This window comes from Hevea brasiliensis, chromosome 2, assembly GCF_030052815.1.
Source record: "Hevea brasiliensis isolate MT/VB/25A 57/8 chromosome 2, ASM3005281v1, whole genome shotgun sequence".
NCBI classification, from domain to species: Eukaryota; Viridiplantae; Streptophyta; class Magnoliopsida; order Malpighiales; family Euphorbiaceae; genus Hevea; species Hevea brasiliensis.
The window spans coordinates 40893331-40911395 of record NC_079494.1 but is presented as its reverse complement, the minus strand read 5'-3'; positions in this window follow the sequence as shown (position 1 = coordinate 40911395).

The window sequence follows — 18065 nt, the reverse complement described above, 5'->3', positions numbered from 1 at the left end:
AAGTGACATATTGCTGCCCCTCTTATAAATTATATGATTAGTATAGCAAATTAGGAGTGGGATGCATGAATTGGAGGCTTGGTCAATTAGGGTTAGGGTTTTGGAGAGAAACTTGGACCTTGTTTAGGTAATGGTGAATGAACATTTTAATGGTCAATTAGTGACCATTTGAGGCAAGTTAATCATAATTTTAAGTGAGCTAATGCATGGCAAAGTGAAATGTGCAGGCTGCCTAGAGACAAGCAAGAATGAGGCTGTGATTCCAGCCCACTTAGACAGCCATAACTTTGGTTGTGTAGGTTCAATTGGTGTTTGGCCAATTGGACATGAAACTAGACTTATAATGGCACATTTTTTCTGAAGAAACCATGCCCAAAAGACGAAATCAAGAGGACCAAAAGTTGGCCCCAATCCGGATACCCTGCAAACTGATTCTGCAGAATGACCAAATGAACAGTAACTGTTCATTTGGCCATAACTCACTGTAGATATGGTCAATTGACCTGAAATTTTTACAGAAACAAGTTAAGACATATACAAACAACTTTCATGAAGAAACCTACCCCATATTATGACCAGAACCTATCCAACAAGGCAGTGGCAGTCACTGTTCATGGTACTGTAGATTTGGTAAATTCTGCAGAATTGAAATCCGGCCAGCTGTGGTTTTTGGACCATATCTGGAGCTACAAAACTCCAAATGGAGTGATTCAAAAAAGGAAATTTAACTAGACAAAATAATGAACAACTTTCATGTTTACCATTTCCTCAAATTCCCACTGCAACAGGACCCAATGGAACAGTAAATTTGGGTCACAAAAACTGAAAATTCTGCCCTCTTGGTTTTAGATTTGGAAATGGATTTTGTGGTTAATTCCAACAAGTTTTAAATGTAAAATGTGGTACATTGGGAGTGCTAAAACCAATATACTTATTTTCTATCCAAAAGTCAACATTTTTGTTGACCAATGAGGTGAATAGTGACACCAAAACTTGAAATTCAAAATTTGAAATTAGAAATGCATCTAGGGGACTTTAAATTGCAATTGGCAATTAATACTAGCAAATGTAAAACTCAAAATGTGGGATCTTGGTGTAATTAGAATTAACATATCCCTTAAGTATGAAAAAGTCAACATTTTGGTTGACTAGTAAGGTGAATAGTAATCAAAATGAGTAACAAACTAAGATGAAGACCTAGAACCAATTCTAAGCTTAAATGCTTAGAATTGTATGACAAATGTGGACTATGCATCTTAGTCAAAACTGTTAAAAGGAAATTAAGAGCATAAATTTGAAATCCATGAAATTTTCATGGATTACTTGAAACATGAAAAATAAGTCACCTAATTGATGTGAATAGATAGTTAGGGCTTATATGCCCATCACAAATGGAATTCATAAAATATTAGTAACTCAACTTGAAATATAAAATTTGTAATTACATAAGTAGATTCTTGAATGTATAAATGAGAAAGGAAAAAAGTTTTGAATACAATGGTACATGTGAACCATTGTTTAGAATTGTGATCAATATGAATAACATAATGAATGAATAAATGAACTATATTAATGTATGAATGAGACATTAGTTCTCATTATTGTAGAGAGGAGAAGTATTTTGAGTACAATGGTATAAAAGGATAATTGATGTAAATTGTGATCATATAAATGATCAAATGAATGTATGAATTATAATTGAAATTTATCATGAAATAATGATGTCATAAAACACAATATATTAATATTTAATGATATTATGTGCCCTTGTATTGCCTAGACATGTGTGTCAGATTGGATAGTTTGGCATGCCAATAGGGTATTGTTTTAACAGTACTGCGAAAGGCTTTATGCCTGTATTCATGGCTTTATGCCCGCATTCATGGCATTATGCCAACATTCATGGCTTCTACGCCCGATTAATGTGTTATCATGGCTTTCTAGCCATACTGACTGCATACGTGGTTGACGTTCTGCGTCCCATGGTATGACGGCCCGAGGCACAGCGGTGTCTAGTGCCAACGACCCGTTATCCAGTTTAGTCAGCCTGTCATAGGTTACTTGGGCAGTGAAATTTATTGAGATAAGTTAAGAATATTAGCAATTAAAAATATTAGAAATTAAATAAAATAAATGAGTAAGATGACCTAAAATAAATTAGGATAGTTATTTATTAGAAAGAATCGAAATGAAGCATGAGATATCAAAATTGACTTATTATAAAATAATCTGAGACAACCTAGCAAGTATAGAGAAAATGCTAAAAGATTAGCAAAGAAAATTATAACAGAAATAAATATTGCAAATGTGCTTATATAACAATATAAGCATAAATTTATTATTTTCAAATCATTTTTCTTTGTACATTATCACTGTGAATTTCAGAATTAAACGCTTCCAAAGCGAAACAAATGAGAACAAAAGATAATTAATATTAGACATATTGTATTAAATTAAATTGATTCTTAAATATTCAAATTATCCTTCGTTCTTTCTTTATTTGTATATTATTTCCTTGTTATATTATTGCACCACTAAGCAGCAATGCTTAGCGCGATGGATTTGTTTCCTCACGCAGGTACTTTGACTAAGATTTTTTGAGTCCAGATCTGCAGAAGTGGCTGGAGTATTCAAGGTTGTCACCTCCTCAGCAATGCATGTAGATAGGGCCCATATAGATCATATTTTGTATTTAGAATAAAATGCTAGATATTGTATTATAATGTAGATTATGAGCAGGTAATTAATAGAAATGTAATGCAATTTAATAAATTAGCTTTTTCATATGTAATTAATTTATATATCATGTAAATTATGAAATTATGTAAATTAAAGAAATTTGAAACTTTTACTTATTTGATTTGAGCATGAATGAGATTGTATGGATTTGAAGACAGATTTGAAATATATAGATAATGCATGGAAATGAATATGAAATTGAGATATATGAATGAGATGTAAATTATGAGATGGTTATGAAAATAATTGATGAGATTTTATTTGTAAAATATTATTGAAACTTTCAAACAGGTAAATAGTAAAATATGTCAACTGGTAATAAAATAGGGGAAACTACGCTGGTTTCTCCGTCAAAAAATAATTAATATTAAAATATAACGACATCAAAATATGAAAGGAATAAAGTAAGATAAGATAGGGTGCTCTGGCACCGAATGTAGCACACTTTGCTCGGCTACGCTGTAGTCGGGTGAGGGGTGTTACAGCCTAGTAGGTGATTGTGGTTGTACCACTGGTGTCTGTATTGGGACTTGAGTAAGTACATTGCCAGCCATTTGTTGGAACATTGCAGCCATTTGCTGAGCGAACTGAGCAGGAAACTGCGGTACTGCAGGGGCTGGTGCAGCTGAACCACTGACATTTTGTAGGCCTGGGGCATCCCCTTGCACCTCAGCCTCAATAGATTGATCGACTGAACGATCACCCTCTTCCATAGTCAATGTGAGGATTTTAGATCTCCTAAACCAATAACACAAGGAGATTTCCTTCCGTTAGTGCATATTTATAATGTAATGTACTGTATGTATCAAACAATGATATTGAGCAGTTGTACTATGAAGAAAGAATATTCAAGTAACAGGTGAAAACAAAATTTAAAAACTTTGCTCTGATACCACTAAAACATGTCACACCCTACCCCTCTGTAAGGCATAACATGATCCCGTAGTATACCTAATGAATCACCAACTCCGTCTACTGATAACCCATTAAATACACTACAAGGGATTTTAAAAACTTTTTTTACTTTTTTTACAGTGGTGAGCACTATTTACAGGCGTTAAAAAAAACTTTTGTGAACTGAAGTGATAGAACTAACACATTTGAATTATTTGGAATTTCTGTAAAAATTTTGGCAGAGTGCCATCTGTATTTTGGATAAAACAGTTCTTCAGAAAACTCAGAAAAGCACTTCAATAGATTTCCAAATCTCAACTCCAACATATTTCTCAACACAACACATTTCTCAACTCAAATCCACAGTGATTTTTCAAAGACTGAGATAAAAGAAATATAATACAATTTTTACTAGCCAAAATAACTCATAATTATTTTACAACTTCAATGTACAATTTTTATTTACAACTGCTCAAAACCAGAAACAATATGTACATACAGTGAACATACATTACATTACAAAATACAAAATTTTGGTATACTCATTATACCCGGTAGTCTCTCGCTAGAGGTACTAGCAGCCTAGTCTCACGCCTGTCTGTCTGCCTACTGACAAAGAATAAAGCTATCACGAGACAATGTCTCAGTGGTGCACAACATTAACCAAATACAACTTAAATCACAATTCATAAATCATTTAAATGATGGATATGTAAAATCATAGTTAAATTCAAGACAATGAGTGTCAGAAGGAATTTAACACAATATCACAATAAACCTTAGAGATCAAAACATATTTAACTTCAAAAGACAGTAAATGTCAATAAGGGTTTAACTCCATTTCACAATCTCATAATACAAATCAATAAATCACACACAGCTTTAATCATGTTCCCAAGTTCAATTCATCCCAAAAGCCGATGGCTAATGAGGTATTCAATTCATCCCAAAAGTCAATGACTAATGAGGAATAACATAGCTAGCTAGCAAAAATATGAGTACTCATTCTATTCATCCTCAACAGGCACACACCTCAACACTTCAGCCAGAGAGGGAATTCAACTCATCCCACTAGACAAGCTAGCGAGGAATACAATCAATGGACATGATAGCTATGGTTTCAAACCAATTACAGTGCTTTTCAATCAATAAGTATCCATCAAATATCATTCAAACCATTTTTTCACAATTTCACAACTTAAAACAATAATATGCAAATAGTCATAATTTATTTCAATTGAAAATAATTCAAAAGAAATAGTTGTTGTGCACAAACCTCTGATAATTGTCTCTCAGTCTGGACTCAGTGTTTCCTTCCCTTTTCCTGAGTCTTTGGTAACTGAGAAACACAATTTGAAGTGTTTCAGTACTAAATTAAACTGTCTCTAACGATAATGTTCGATAAGTAATTCACTGAAGGCTATTATTTGCTCAATCACCTAATATACCGACCCTCGATGCGTTTTAGGTAAATTAGGTTTTAGTGTCATTAATATGTCACATTCAATAGGGTTTTAGGGTTGGTACGTTTTACCAAACTCATTTCCTTGTTTAGTGCATTTTAATGCAACTTGCTGGATTCCAGAATACTAGTTTGACCTAGCCGGACGAACTAGTTCCCTCGGTTTTCGGGTTTCGGTTAAAACTACAAACTTGTAGATCTATGTCTTATGGAACGCGGGGCAAAATTTTAGGTCATTCTGAGTTAAGTAGACCCAGTTATGGTCATTATACTATTGCTGGTCAAATGGCATCAAATTAGGTCATTTTAGGTCAATTTGGTCAACTTTGGTTCGGCCAGTTTTTGGACCCGAATTGTGCAAGCTTTTTGACTTGCTTTTGGTCATTTCTGGGCTTTGGTTTCTTCATAAGACTTGTAGGTATGGGTCTTAACTATTCATGGTTAAAATTTCAGGTCAATTGGATCTGTTTTGAGTGAGTTATGGCCTAAACACTAACTGCTGCCCAAATGGTCAATTTTCAGGCCTCACTTGCACTTAATCCGAATTGGCCATTTTTCATATCACCTTGCAAGCAGAATTTTGGTATGCTTTCTCAATGAAAGTTGGCACATTTTGTGCCTAGTTTCACCTCCAATTGGTCTCATACCAATTGAGGTTACACATTTAAAGTTATAGGCTAAAATGCATACTGCCCTTAATTACCTTGCTTAAACATACATCAATGACACATTCACCTTACTATATGTCCACTTCCCTTACCAATTCTGTTTTGGTACATTACCAAAACCATATAACACTTCACTTTAAAGTCACTTTGGGCAGATTACAATTATCCTCAATACACCAATTAAAACTCAAATTTACAAAGTCTAAGTATAATCACATATATACCTAAACATTACTCATTCTTACATACACTTTACACAACCAATCTATATACATATCCATCAATCCTCTATGTCAATATTCTGCCAATACCTTCATGAACTCATACATTTATCAAAGTGTCCCAAGGCTGCTGCAAAGCTTCACCATGCCAAAGTGTCCATAATTCGTCAACTTCAATCCCCATTGTACAATCACCACATATACATGGAATTTAACTACTAGGACATTAAATCACCCTATTCATCATAATTTCTCATCAAATATATGTAAAATAAATCATCAAATACATAACTCCATGGCTGTCCAAAATGGACACATCAATAACTCCTCAAACTTGAAAATTTTCTTCACCAAGCACACACCCATAACATGTACACAAAGTTTAACAAAGCAATATTCAAAATTGTAAACTTACCTATGGTTGGGACTTGCTAAACCTTGATTAAACTTCTTGATTTTGGTATCAAGCTCTTCCTTATGATGTGTAGACAATCTTTAATGAAGCAATCTAAGTGATTAGAGGTGAAATAAAGGAGTGGCTCAAGCTTGAAGGCCAAACGGCAATGGAGGACTCACCCTTTTCATTTCGGCATGGATGAGGGAAATGGGAGAAGATGAAGTTTCAGGTTGGATAATAGATGTACACCTGCCCCATTTAGCTCTTAGTTTATTCCTTTAGTGGCCCACTCACTCAATTAATCATATAATATGTTAAATGTGTTATTTACACCATTTTCACTCCACTTTTGGCTATTTACTTTAGGTACCACCAAATTAATTTTTCATTTTATTTTCTAAGTATAATATTATTTATTTTTAATGGAAATTTAGGTCAAAAGACAATTCGGGATGTCAAATGACCATAATGCCCCTGTTCGGGTTGCATTCCCGATTTTTCGGTAACACCGGGTTTTGTCTGTTTTTCTATTTCTCACTTTTCTTTGTACTAATTAATTAATTTTTCTTTGATCTTTCTAATGAGATTTATTCTTCAATAAGGGTCTATTTAAGTCCTAAAAATGTTTTCTAGGGTTCCCCGCAGTCCAGGACTAGTCAACGGTCCACGCCGTGACTTCCCGGTGCGGTCACCCATCGCTAGGGTTTTCGGCTCGCTTAACTTGGTTACATTTCTTTGCTATTATTTTTCCTTTGTTTTTCTTATATTTTCTTTTCTTGTATTTCATTATTTTATGTCTTCTCACTCATATCGAAGTGTAGTTCTAGGCATCCTAGCTGTCCGGACAACACTGGTCACCGGAACAGTAGAACGCACTACCGAACTTAGGGGTGTTACACCTCTTGTCCTCTTCCAAGGAGAAACTTTAAAGAATACCTTTTACCCACTGCATATTCAATATCTCTTCTCTTCATATCAACATAGGACTTCTGACGGTCTGATGCAGCCTTGAGTCGATCTCTGATCAATCTGATCTTTTCCTCTATCTGCTGAACAATTTCTAGCCCAATCATCTTCTTTTCACCTACTTCATCCCAACATAGGGGAATTCTGCACTTTCTGCCATATAAAGCTTCATATGGAGGCATCCCAATGCTTGATTGGTAGCTGTTGTTATAAGCAAACTCAATCAAAGGCAAGTGTATATCCCAACTACCTTCAAACTCAATCGCACAAGCCCGTAGCATATCGTCCAATATCTGAATTACCCTTTCGGGTGGCCATGCATGCGTGGGTGGAATGCCATGCTGAAGTTCAATCTAGTTCCTAGGGCTCTCTGAAGACTACCCCAGAATCTAGAAGTGAACCTAGGATCTCTGTCTGATACAATCAATACTGGCACTCCATGCAGTTTTACAATCTCATTTATGTACAATCTGGCCAATCTCTCCAACTATAGTCCATCCGGATTGGCAAAAAGTGAGCAGACTTGGTTAATCTATCAACTATGACCCATACTGCATCATGACTATTTTGTGTCCTTGAAAGTCTCATCACAAAATCCATAGTTATCTGTTCCCTTACAATGTTTCATAGGGTGCCATTTGTATGCTAGCTTGACACTTATTATTATATACAAATTCTGTTAGTGGGAGGTATCTGTCCCATCTCCCCTAGGATTCAAGGACACAAGTTCTCAGTATATTCTCGAGGGCTTATTACATTTTACAGGTTATTATTATCATTTCACTTCATTATTTATAGAAACTCAATGAGTTTTAGAATTTACCTGAATTACTTATTTTGACTGTCCATCCGTCTGAGCATGATAAGTCGTACTGATATCTCTAAACTTATAGCAATTACTATGGTACAGGTAGTTCACATTATTGTAACTGAGTTACTAATGCTAGCTACCTTACAAGTGTAGTCTTCCGACAGGCTAGTTCTGAAGTTTTAAATTTCTGACTAAAATTTTCACATTTATTTCCAGTAATAGCACTCTATTCGGACGTAACTGTATCAATTTATAGATTACTTATAAATATTCTTATTTTATTGTACCACGAGGAAGCATGTAGCTCTACACAATAATCCTGTGTCGGTACTGTAATCTGTAGCTTACAATACAAACATCGAGAACATTACATAGTCACTACGTTATAACCTCATGGACTAGGTTTTCTAATATCTTATCTTTCTAGAATCCACTAATATCCTAAACAGATTCTGATTACAATATCCCTTGACAATTAGTAATAGTAACATCTTTGGCCTCATCTAGAGCAATTCTATTACTGTAACTTACTTTTAGGTCATCTTGCCTTATATTAAGTAGGCTCGCCAATTAGCTTTATAATTTATGGTGTGTTAGAAAATACTTTTAGCTAACAATTCTTCCAAAATTAATGTCAATCATACTTGTTATTATAGTTTTTATCCTAAAGGACTAGTCACTAATACATCAAAATTCATTCCAATGTAAAGGAATAGCAACAGAACATATAGTTCTGACACTAGCATACAACTAAGTAGTGTTGGGATAAAATAATAACTAATTGTTTCTTTCAAAAATTAAGAACTTACCAACAGCTACATCCGAAGTTTCTGTTCTTTTCCCTTGGCACATAGTGGACGCTCTGACTGGTGCGCTACTGTATTCGGGTTGATTCACTATTTATGGTGGTGAGGAGTACCAACTCTATTTCTATCTTGACTCTGACTGACTGTCTGTGAACTCCAAAGAGCAGATCGAGGTGCTCTAGTACAATCTCTAACAAAGTGTCCAAGCTTTTCACAATTGTAGCAAGCTCCAGAGGCCTTACGATAAATACCTCCATGTAGCTTACCACAAACATGGCAAAAATGGGCAGAATAGGAAATTCTGGTTGTTCGACGACTAGATTTTGGTGTTCTCTGCCCTGATGATCCATCTCTATCATATCCCTGTGCTCGGGGTTCCTCAAATTCTTTTCTCTTCCCTAAATTAATGCTTGAGCTCTGACCCATATGTTTCTCCCTCTTCTCCATTTCACACTGCCTTTGTGGGGGTTGGGTTTGTGCTTGAGCTTAAGCTGACAGAGTATCAGTCATTTGTTAAAAGAAAGTAGCCATTTGCTAGGCCATTTGTGCAGTAATTTGTATCGGTAAAACTGGTACAGTCGGGCCTTAGAAACTTTGTGGAGCTGGGGCCTCAACTTGTACTTCTGCCATCACAGACTGTCTATTGTCTCATTCTTCTCTTCCATACCTTTTCACAGGATTTTCTATTCCTGTACAACCAACACAAGGAGATTCCTCTCCATTAGTTCATATTTATGATGTAAATGTACTATATATATCAAACATTTGAGCAGTTGTAGTTACCGATAAAAGATTTCAAATTCACAGTTCGAAATTTACTTTAAAACCATTGCTCTGATACTACAAAACATGTCACACCCTACTCCCCCGTAAGATGTAACATGATCCCGTAGTACACCTAATGAATTACCGTACTTTGCCTACTGATAACCCATTAGATATACTACAAGGGATTTTAAAATAATTTTCGTGAAATTTAAATCATCGATTAAAATCTGGTGTTATAAAATTTTTTTCAAAATTTTGGCAAAGTGCCGGCTGTGTTTTGAGAAAACAGTTCTTCAAACCTGAAAAGGAAAAACACTCCCAATATGTTTTCTCAAATATAACTCCATTTCATCACACAATTCAATCTCAATAATCAATCATTTCATTTTCAAACCAACCTCATCATAAAAGAAACATTTCATTGATTACAAGACTAAAAAATTAATATTACAAAACTATTCAGGTAAATGAAACCTCAAATTTACATTTATAATAATTTACATTTAATTACATACCAAAATATTTTCCAAGAGTTTTTTTATAACTGCTCAAATAATTGACATACATATTATTACATGCATATATAAAACCTGTGTATATGGGTATACCTGGAGCTGATTTGAATGTCTCTTCAAAGAAGATTACTCAATTACTCTATGCTCTTTTCACCTGCGATAGCATACAAAGCTATCGCTGAGTGGTGAACTCAGTGGCGTACAACTATAATTTAAAACATAATATAATATACCTTAACAAAAATTACAGCAATTAATTTGGAAATCTGGATACTCATCAAATTCCAAAACTCAAAATATTCATTGCCAATAATATAAATTATTTGTATAGAATGACTTTGATCACGAAAATCAACTTATTAAATCATAACTAACCATTTAAGGTAATTCCAATAAAATCAATTATACATAAATCATAATTGAAATCATAATTTTTTACTATTCAAAAACCATTCTTTATCTCGAAAACCATTCTTTATCTCAAAAGTCATTCTTTATCTCACTAACTATGCAAGACTAATCCGAAAGAGCCATCTGCAGGGTGATTCTAACTCCCTATGGTCGGGGATGTCGAATTAGATTCTAACTCCCTATGGTCAGGGAGGTCGAATCATCGTGCACAGTACACATCACAATAATGAATCTTCCGAAAGGGCCATAACATAAAAAACTTAGATCTAACCTCTAATAAGAGGAGAATCTAAGCCTTTGCACGTACCATGTTAATCAAAACACAACTAACTCCATTGTCTTCTCAACAAATGAGAGAGACGGGTAATAACCTAGTCAAGCATCTATAGTGAGATATAAAACAATATCACAATCCTTTTAGTGAGCATAAATCACAATACAATTCGATTCAAAGTCAATTCCAATATCCAATAATTTTTATGCTTATCACAATTCAAATCATAAATTTTCATTTTTCCATGCAAATTGCCCATCACAATTCAAAACATGTTTTATCATAATTTTCCAAAACATAATTTATTTAATTCGCAACAATGCTTAACACTTGTTGAAATACCATTTCACAAAGCTAAATTCATACATACTATAACAATTTCAATAATCATTGAATTAAATCCAATGCTTGTTAAACATAATACATAAGAAAAATATGTCATTTAATCATATGAAATATTCAGAACAAAATCAGTTAAAAACTAGTTGTATACAAACCTCTGATAAATGCCTCTTGGCTCTGACTCAGTGTTTCCTTCCCCTTCCCTGAGTCTTTGCTAACTAAAACACACAATTTGAAGTGTTTCAGTACTCATTTAAATCGTCTCTAACAATAAGGCTTAATAATTAATTTATTGAATTCTATTATTTCCTTAGTTAACCTAAGATGTTGACCTTCGATGCATTCTAGGTGAATTAGGTTTAATGTTACCAATATATCACATTTTATAGCCCTTTAGCGTTGGTATATATTACCAATTTCATTTTCAAGTATATTGCATTTTATTGCAATTTGCCAAATTTCGGTATACTAATTTGACCTAACTGCATGACCTAGTTCCCTCAGTTTTCGGATTTTGGTCTAAACTACAAACTTGTAGGTCTATGTCTTATTGCATGCGGGACAAAATTTCAGGTCATTCTGAGTTGTGTAGACCAACTTATGGTCAATTTACCAATGCTGGACAGAATGCATCAAAATGGTAACTTTAGGTCATTTTTAGGTCACTTTTGGTTCAGCCAGTTTTGGTACCTGAACTTGTTCAAGCTATTTGGCTTGATTCTGGTCATTTCTGGGCTTTGATGTCTTCATAAGAATTGTAGATCTATGTCTAACCTATTCATGGTAAAAATTTCAGGTCAATTGGACCTGTTTTGAGTAAGTTATGGTCAAAACACTAACTACTGCCTAAATAGTCAATTTTCAGGTTTTCAAGTCACTAATCCGGATTTGGTCATTTTTCAAGCAAGTTTCTAGGCAGAATTTAGGTAAGTTTCCTTCATGAAAGTTGGCACATTTTGTGCCTAGTTTCACCTCCAATTGGTCTCATACAAATTGGAGTCACACACTTAAGGTTCTAAGCAAAAATACACACTGCCCTACTACACACTTCTTCATCACATACCAATTACACATTTTATACTTACCAAAATACTTCCTTCATGCCAATTTTGGTTTGTACCTTAATATTAACACACTTTCCTTCACATTTTTTGTCATTTTGGTAGCTTGTAACCACTCTCAATATGCACAATATAACACAGAATTTTCCAAAGTCCATTTACAACAATTTAACCACATGACATACCTCATTTACATGTCCAAATTCAAACAATTATTTATATACACATGCTGCCATCAATGACAACATAATTCAACAATATTTCATGAACTTAAACACTTCAATCTTCTTCATGAGGCTGCCACAAGTTTACACATACTCATCAATTTCCATTTCCACTTTTCAAGCTTCCAAATCAAACCTTACACATGGAATTCAACTACAATACAATCAAACATTTAAGTCATCATTCAAACCACTACTTACATGCAAGAACAAGCTGTTCATAGTGAAGTTCCATGGCTGCCAAAATGTACATCTCCATTAATTCATCAAACTTCAAAAATTCTTCCATAAATCAATTACCCACAACCTTGGTTACACTTTTAATGAAATAAGAATTGAAAACACTCACTTATCACTTTTAAAGTTCTTCAAAAACTCACCAAAACTTAACTTTCTTGCTGCCTATCTACTGCCCATGGTGTGAGGATCACTTTTGAGAAAGGGACTTACAAGAATTTATGGCTTGAAGGTGGTGAATCGGGAGCTTGCATGCAATTCGGCTATGGTGTTTTTGGGAGCTTCATTTTGGCCATCAATGGATGAGTGAAGGAGATAAAGTGGTTAGTGGAAAATTCAGTCCACTTATAGCTATTTATATGTCCCGCTAATCTCCACTAACTCAAAGTTAATTATTTAATTAATCAACTTTTAATTATTCTAACTCATACCCCTTAATTTCTCTTAATTTCATTACATATTTAATTTCCTTTTTCATGGGGTTCCCAAAATTTAATACTACCTATTTTTAATGGATATTTAGGTCAAAAGGCAACTCAGGGTGTCAAATGACCACAATGCCCTTGTTTGGGTTGCATTCCCAATTTTTCGGTAACACCAAGTTTTTTCATTTTCTCGATTTCTCATTTTTCTTTGTACTAATTAATTAATTTTTCTTTGATATTTCTAATGAAATTTACACTTCAATAGATGTTCATTTAAGTCTTAAAAATATTTTCCAAGGTTCCTCGTGGTATAGGGCTAGTTAATGGTCTATGCTGTAACTTCCCGGTGCGGTCAGCCATCGCTATGGTTCTCAGCTTGTTTAACTTGGTTACATTTCATTGCTATTATTTTTCCTTTGTTTTTCTTGTATTTTCTTTTCTTGTATTTCATTATTTTATGTCTCATCACCCATATCTAAGTATAGTTCTAGGCATCCTAGCTATCCAGACCGACACTGGTCACCGGAACAGTAGAATGCACTATCGAACATAGGGGTGTTACAATTGCTCTGATACTAATTGTAACGATCGGGATCTAACCACTATTTACATGCAAGAACAAGCTGTTTATAATGAAGTTCCATGGCTACTAAAATGTACATCTTGTAACACCACTATGTTCGGTAGTGCGTTCTACTGTTCCAGTAACCAGTGTTGTTCGGACAGCTAGGATGCCTAGAACTACACTTCAATATGAGTGAAGAGACATAAAATAATGAAATACAAGAAAAGAAAATACAAGAAAAACAAAGGAAAAATAATAGCAAAGAAATGTAACCAAGTTAAGCGAGCCGAGAACCCTAGCGATGGGTGACCGCACCGGGAAGTCACGGCGTGGGCCGTTGACTAGCCTTGGACCGCGGGGAACCCTGGAAAATATTTTTAGGACTTAAATAGACCCCTATTGAAGTATAAATATCATTAGAAATATCAAAGAAAAATTAAATAATTAGTACAAGGAGAAGTGAGAAATTGAAAAACGGACAAAACACGGTATTACCGAAAAATCGGGAATGCAACCCGAACAGGGGCATTGTAGTCATTTGACACCCTGAGTTGTCTTTTGACTTAAATGTCCATTAAAAATACATGATATTACACTTGGAAAATGTCATGAAAAATTAAATTGGTGGTACCTAAAGTAAATAGCAAAAATTGGGAGCTTAATGTGAGAGATTGGGAATTTAAGATTAAATAAATATTTAATCACACATGGTGCTCCACTAACTCACCTAAGTGGACCACTACATCCTCATTCTTGGACAGATTGTCATCTTCTTCAACCTTCCCAAATAGCAGCCGATTTGCTCCCAATAAGAACTCCATGGCCAAAGCTTCCAAGCTCCATGCATGAACTCCAATCTTCACTTTCAAGCCATAATTTCTTGTAAGTCTCTCCATTAAAAGTGATCCTTACACAATGGGCAGTAGATAGGCAGCAAGAAGACCAAGTTTTGGAGGAGTTTTGAAGAATTTCCAAAGTGGTAAGTTTGTATTTTTGGGTTATTGCTCCATTAAAGTTAGTAGGAATGTTATGGGTGTTTGATTTATGGAGAAATTTTTGAGTTTTGATGTTGAATGGGAATGTACACTTTTGGCAGCCATGGAAGCACCTTGAAGGCAGTTTAATTGTGCTTGTAAATGGTGAATTAATTGATTAATTAAATGTATATTGTGTAGGAAATTGTTTGGGTAATGTATACTTAGTATATGTAAATGTAAAATGAAGTTTAAAGCTTGGAAAGTAATGGAATGTAAGTGTACCATTGTGGCAGTTTGCTAACCCTTGAGGAATGCTGGAATTCATGCTTGGTTTATGGAATAATGATGTTAAAATGTGTTGGTTGTTATGGCAGTTTGAGTGCATGAATGGTGGTGTGAAGTGGGACTTGTAAATGAGCATGAATTGGTGATTGAATTGTTGTAAATTGAATTGGACAAATTCTGCACTTGTTGGTATATATTGAATGTAATTGTAAGCTGCCAAAATGACCTATAATGTGTTGTGAATTATGTTTAGGTTGTGGTACAACCAGAATTAGTTTAAATGTTAAGTTTGGTGAGTGTTAAAAGTGATGCTTGATGTGTATGCAAGAATTTCAATAAGGCAGTTTGAGTTTTAGGCCTATAACTTTAAGTGTGTGGCTCCAATTGGTATGAGACCAATTGGAGGTGAAACTAGGCACAAAATGTGCCAACTTTCATGAAGAAATCTTGCCAAAATTCTGCTTGCAAAGTAGCTTGAAAATTGACCAAATCCGGATTAAGTGCAATTGAGGCCTGAAAACTGACCATTTGGGCAGCAGTTAATGTTTAGGCCATAACTCACTCAAAACAGGTCCAATTGATCTGAAATTTTAACCATAAATAGTTAAGACCCATATCTACAAGTCTTATGAAGACACCAAAGCCCAGAAATGACCATAAGCAAGTCAAACAGCTTGCACAAGTTCGGGTCCAAAAACTGGCCGAACCAAAGTTGACCAAATTTGACCTAAAATGACCTAATTTGATGCCATTTGACTAGCAATAGTAAAATGACCATAACTTGATCTACATAACTCAGAATGACCTAAAATTTTGCCCTGTGTTCCATAAGACATAGATCTACAAGTTTGTAGTTTTGACCGAAACCAGAAAACCAAGGGAACTAGGTCGTCCGGCTAGGTCAAACTAGTATCCCGGAATCCAGCAAGTTGCAATAAAATACACTAAACAAGGAAATGAAATTGGTAACATGTACCAACCCTAAAAGACTATCGAATGTGACATATTAGTGACACTAAAACCTAAATTACCTCGAACGCATTGAGGGTCGATATATTAGGTGATTAAGCAAATAATAGCTTTCAGTGAATTACTTATCAAGCATTATCGATAGAGACAGTTTAATTTAGTACTGAAACACTTCAAATTGTGTTTCTCAGTTAGTAAAGACTCAGGGAAAGGGAAGGAAACACTGAGTCCATACCAGGAGATAGTTATCAGAGGTTTGTGCACAAAAGTTATTTCTTTTGAATTTTTCAATTGAAATAAATTATGATTATTTGTATGTTATTGTTTTAAATTGTGTTTGTGCATAATAATTTTGACTTCTCATTTTCTACTTAAAAATTTAATTGAACAATATAGTTTTAAATTGTGTCCGTGCACAATACTGTTATAGTCACTGCTTTTACTAGCAAATTTATTTGGAGAAATGAGTTATGAATAATTTTTTATTGCTTTGGTTTTGGGAATATTATTTGGAACTTATTGTGTTGCCAACTTTGCAAATGGAAACTTTGAGATAAAATGTGATTTATGGTTTGTATGAAATATTGTGATTTGAAATTGTTTTGATTCACACTTGACATGACACTGTTACTATATTCCTCCTCCATTTATGGGGTGAGTGTGATATATTCCTCCCTCTTTGACTTATCAGTCTGGGGTGAGTGTGATTATGTTCCTCCCTCTTTGACTTCCCAGTCTGAGGTGAGTGTGGATGAGTACTCATTATTCTGCTAGCTTCCTCCCTCATTGATTTCGATTATTGGGGTGAGTGTGTCTTGTCGTAGTGTACAACACGGCATGTGTGGAAAAACTGTGTCATAGCCTAAATTGTGTTATTGATTGGCAACATTGTATTATTCAGTTATTTGATCGAATTGTGCTATTGATTTGCAAAACGATATTATTCAATTATTTGATCGAATTGTGTTATTGATTTGCAAAATGATATTATTCAGTTATTTGATCGAATTGTGTTATTGATTTGCAAAATGATATTATTCAGTTATTTGATCAAATTTGTGTTAGGTGAATTTTGTAAATTGTGAAATGGAATTGTGAATCATTTGATTTGTAAACTGTCAATAAAAGATTTATATATCGCATTTCAAATGGTTATTGTGCACCACTGAGTAAATTTTACTCAGCGATAGCTTTTCATTGCTGTCGCAGGTAAACAGACTGACAGGGCAGCAGACTAGGCTGCTAGTACTACATTGAGAGATCATCGGGTATATTGAGTATACCACATTTTGTATTTTGTACTGTAATGTATGTTCACTGTATGTATATATTGTTCTTGGTTTTGAGCAGTTGTAAATTCAAATTGTACCTTGAAGTTGTAAAATAATTATGAGTTATTTTGGCTTGTAAAAATTGTATTATATTTCTTTTATCTCAGTCTTTGAAAAATTACTGTGGATTTGAGTTGAGAAATATGTTGGAGTTGAGATTTGGAAAGCTATTGTAGTGTTTTTTACAGGTTTTCTGAAGAACTGTTTTATCCAAAATACAGATGGCACTTTGCCAAAATTTTTACAGAAATTCCAAATAATTCAAATGTGTTAGTTCTATCACTTCAGTTCAAAAAGGTTTTTAACACCTGTAAATAGTGCTCACCACTGTAAAAGAAGTAAGAAAAGTTTTTAAAATCCCTTGTAGTGTATTTAATGGGTTATCAGTAGACGGAGTTGGTAATTCATTAGGTATACTACGGGATTATGTTATGCCTTACAGAGGGGTAGGGTGTGACACATCTCCATTAATTCATTAAACTTCAAAAATTCTTCCATAAATCAATTACCCACAACCTTGGTTACACTTTTAATGAAACAAGAATTAAAAACACTCACTTACCACTTTTGAAGTTCTTCAAAACCTCACCAAAACTTAACTTTCTTGCTGCCTATCTACTGCCCATGGTGTGAGGATCACATTTAAGGAAGGGACTTACAAGAATTTATGGCTTGAAGGTGGTGAAATGGGAGCTTGCATGCAATTCGACTATGATG